The following is a 5,000-nucleotide window of genomic DNA, read 5'->3' as shown; positions in this document are numbered from 1 at the left end:
TATCACTTTCTGCAATTTCAACTTTCCAGCAGACACAACCCCACTGAGGGACTTGGCCTGATACCATCAAAACAGGTAGCTATATGCTCTGGATCGTTGTTTATTTATCTGTTCGCTTGTTTAGTCTTGAAACACCAGCTCTTGTATCTTGTGCCACCGCAAATACTGTCAGCTCATTTCTTACTGACCGACATACTCACGGTGACTATAACGACATTGCACCTAAAAGACACCTGTTTTGATACGAACAGTATTGGTCATTTTACCTATACAGGACTGAACTTTAACAACCGATAAGAGAGACAGCATCATCCTTTTGTTTCTTAAACTGGTTTTGCTCATAATTCTGTTCTCTCTTTAGTTACACATTTTTCATTGATATACAATGGCCGAATTGCCAGAAACTGCAACCACACATCCCACAGGGGAATCTTCTGATGACAAACGTAGGCATATTTTGGCCACAGCACTTCAAGGGGCTAATGCTTTACCAACAGTACCTAGGGAAGAAAATTTGCCCTCATTATTTTCAGGCCTGGAGAAACTCCGATTTAAGGAGACCAATCTCTGGTGGGACATAGAATTCCTGGACTTGTATATTAAGGAGGGGAAGGTCCCACGTGGGCTAAGGATGAAAAAATTCCCCTCCTTTGCTCAACAACTACCAGAGTTCATGGAGGAGTGGAACCACACTCTAACCAGATGTTCCATGACCCTTATGAACCAACTACTGAGACATAAAAGACAGGAAAGAGACCTAATCCTGACAGAAATCAAAGCTACAGAGACTCACATCCAACCTTTCGAGGCCACTACCCAATATAAAGATTACACAGCCCAACTAGAGGAAACCATCAACAAATTAGATATGGACTTATCCAGCAGAAAAGTGTCTGAATATAATCGTGACACTAAGGACTATGACCTTAACATAGTTTACTCATGGCAACAACTCAGGCCCACTAGGGGGAGGGGGAATTCCAACACCTCTAAGAATAGTAATAAAAAACGTAGGGGCAACACAAATGGGAAGAAAGTCACTTTTTCTAGTATAGAAACCACTGACTCAGAAACATCTCTCCCACAATCCCCCAGCACTCCCACAGCCGAGCCTAGTGAACCTTCCACCTCTGCCAATATAGACACTAGTGTCCCCACTAGAACGACTCTGGCCACCCTTGTCAAATCACCCAGCCAAACTAGTACCCCCAAAGCATCTAGTCAGGCACATCGGTACCCCAGCAGGGCGGCCTCAAAAAACAAAAAGAAATAACGAATGTGATAAATCTATCAAAAATTCAACTCACATCTGCACAGATTTCTATACTAAATAAAGGACTCACTTTTGCACCCAGCACGAATTTTGATGTCTTTTCTACTGTTATAGACATCAACAGACTAGTCCGCAAACTCACACTAAGGAAACACTTTTCTGAGACACACATGGAGAATCCTCCTCCAGAGCCTCCCCCAACACTTTTAGGCAATATTCACTCAGGCCTACTATTTAGAGACCAATGTGATTTCAATACATTATTATCACTACAAAGCAACACCTTCAGCCCCTCAATATCCACACACAATTTCCCATACAAAGACCGCTCATTCTTTTACCCTGTTCAGGCCAGAAGTCCCAATATCGAATTATATCAAGATACTGTACTGAGAGATATTATATCACTCCATGAGACTATAAAAGACACTCATACGACAGTCAAACACAATATTACTCATGAGGAAAAAAATGCACTGGCAGAACTAGAGATCAATCCTGACATAGTAATCACACAGGCTGACAAGGGTGGGGCCGTAGTCATCCTCAACACCACTGATTATATGGAAGAAATTGATGTGGACCTTGGGGACACTTCCACCTACACACGTTTAGGTTATGACCCCACCTCTAGGTTCAGCCTAGAACTGCTTTCGTTCCTGGACACGGCCCTAGAGAATGGTTTCATTACCAAGGAAACCATGGAATACCTATTTGTAGAGAACCCTCTGACTCCAACCTTCAGGGTCGTGCCCAAGATACACAAGACCCTGACCAGACCCCCAGGGAGACCCATAGTGGCTAGCATGGGGTCCCTATGTGAGAGACTGGGGGCCTGGCTAGATTCAGTCCTACAACCCATAGTTACCTCACTGCCAGGCTATATCAGAGACAGCGCACACCTTCTTCACCAACTGAATGACATCAAGTGGCAACCCACTTTTCAGTGGCTCACCATAGATGTGACAGCCCTTTACTCCAGTATACCCCACTCAAAGGGACTGGAGGCCCTGGGCAAAATGATTAGGAGATATACTTCATTCTCTGACGAATACATCCAATTTGTAGTTTCCACTGCCAAATTTCTTCTCTCACACAACTACTTTGTCTCTGGGGGGGAATTCTACTTGCAGAATTGTGGCACAGCCATGGGGGCAAAATTTGCCCCCGCGTATGCCAATTTATACATGGGCTGGCTGGAACTTAACAGCATTTATGCTGATGACTTCCCCCTCTGGGACAATCTAGTTGTGTATGGCCGCTATATTGACGACCTTATAGTCATTTGGAATTCAGACAACCGGACAGAGGTACATACTCTGGTAGACCTACTCAATGACAACCAGTTTAATCTTAAATTTACATATTCGTCATCACCTAATTCTATAGCTTACCTAGATTTACACCTTTACATAGATGAAGGATCTAACATCATTTCTACAATACACAGGAAGACTCTAGCACGCAATACTATACTTAGAGCTGACTCTTGTCATGTCAGACACACTATCAGGGGCATCCCTAAAGGTCAATATATCAGGGCACGTAGAAACTGTTCTAACATTCAACAGTACAGGATACAGGCAGATGCAATCACTCAGAGACTTCTAGAGAGGGGGTACAACAAGAAGTCACTAATACAAACAGCTAATCAAGTGAGCAAAATAGAGAGGCAGACTCTGTTCTCAAGCTACTCTACTAGAAACACTACTAATACTACAAAGAAAAATGCATTTACTGATGAAATTGTCTTTTCTACTCAATACAGCAGACAATTTGATGAGGTCTGCAAAATAGTACTCAAATACCTTCCCATTCTCCAGAGTGACGCCAAACTACAACACATAACTAAACAACAAATTAAATGTGTAGCCAAGAAGGCCCCCACAGTGAGAGACAGGGTTAGGAAACATTTTACCAACAAACCTACACCTGGGACACACTGGCTTAGCCTCAGCAAAGGCTTCTTTAAATGTGGCCACACCTGTAAGAGTTGCAATTACACTCAGAAAACAGATCAATTTATTTCCTCCAGCACGGGTAAAACATTTTCTATCAAACAAAGAATAGACTGCACTACCCGTTTTGTAGTATATTTAATTACATGCCAGCAGTGCTCCCACCAATATGTAGGTCTTACCACACGACCACTTAAGGATCGCATCAGACAACACTTATTATCTTTAGAAGATGAAATTCCCAGAACCCCTGTAGCTAAACATTTCCGGTCTCATGGCAATCATATCAAACAGCTTTTCAAATTTGTAGGCATTGAACATATTCACAATGACATCAGAGGAGGGGATAGAGTTGGGAAACTTAAGAAGAGAGAGGCATACTGGATATTTACTCTTCGTACCAAATTTCCCCATGGCATAAATATGAGACAAGACCTTGACCTATTCATCGACTAGGTTCGATATATGCCCTACCAGCAGGGGACTCCCTTGCCCCTTCCCTAAAACTTTTCCCTCTCCCTATTTCCCCTCATTATTTTCCCTCCTCTCTCTCTGTCCCACACTCAAGTCCAGGCCCAGGAATGTCTGACCCTAGGTTACTGATTTATTTAGACTATTTTTAGTGTTCCCTTTGTCCCTTACTGGTTTGTAACTTATACCTTACATTCAGTCTATTTTTCTGGTTTGTAACTTACACCTTACATTCAGTCTATTTTTCTTCAATGGCCATTGCTGATTTCAGAATTGCATACTGCTCCAATTCAGCATTCATTGTTCTTTCTCTGATTTGACCTCCGCATTCCCCACCCGGGTTTCCGTTTTATCACCAAGAGGTTTTTACAGAGCTGGCAAGTAATGCCCAATAGGTTTAGTTTCTCTTTCCCCCCTTGGCCTTGACACGAAAACTAGGTATTCACTCTATACACTGTGTCAACTTGTCTGGCCATCTTGGGCTCATAGAAACCATTACCCACTTGGCCTTGCCCAAGCACCCTGCCTATTACCCTACCCATGCAGCTAAGATATGGCCATAGAAAACTCTTAATTAACACTACTATTTTCATTTTACTTTTTTTCTTCTTCTTTATTTTTAACAATTAATTTTATATTCATTTTTTAATTTTACATGCTCTATTCACATATGTTTTATTCTCGATATGCCTTATTGCACTAATATTATTTTTTTCATTAGCAAGATACCTCTCTTGGTAGGTACACATTGCCTCAATTTAGCAATTCTAGAGCCCTTATTCAATGTACCCCCCTTTTCTTTTCCATTCACAAGTGAGACCTTGTGATATATAGGAATAATGCCTTCCCTAAGCCTATTAGTCCATCCAAAACTCAGTTCCACAACTCACAATGAGAATTTTATGGTACAGTAAACATTACAAGTGTCTCGGTTACCAATATAGGAACTCAATGCTATGAAGAAAACTAACCCATAAAATTTAAGAATAACCTATCAATGGTTCTTTGTGGCCTAAGGGCCAAATTAATTTAAAGATACTTTAGATACAGAATTTAGTAGCACGCTGACAAATATCACAAGGCATATCGAAAAGATAGGAATTGAATAAAGAACAAAAAATAAATAAAAAATTAAAAATAAAAGATAAAACCAACAAATAATAACATACACTAACATATGACACCAATATAAAAATAAATAAATAATAAAAAAAAAAAATATAAAAAAATACAAAATAGTAGTAACAGTAATCACATTGCACACCTAGGATGTGTGTTTTTAACACAATCATCGGGCC

At 40.7% G+C, this 5,000-nt stretch overlaps 1 protein-coding gene across 1 annotated transcript in view; it reads left to right on the top strand.

Annotated features, from left to right (window-relative positions):
• CNGA4 (cyclic nucleotide gated channel subunit alpha 4) overlaps positions 1 to 5,000 on the top strand; it is a 138,970-nt gene that overhangs the window by 16,248 nt on the left and 117,722 nt on the right. The gene's annotated exons all lie outside the window — the stretch shown is intronic.

This window comes from Bombina bombina, chromosome 3 (genome assembly GCF_027579735.1).
Source record: "Bombina bombina isolate aBomBom1 chromosome 3, aBomBom1.pri, whole genome shotgun sequence".
Lineage (NCBI taxonomy): Eukaryota > Metazoa > Chordata > Amphibia > Anura > Bombinatoridae > Bombina > Bombina bombina.
This window is presented reverse-complemented; position numbering and strand designations above follow the sequence as displayed.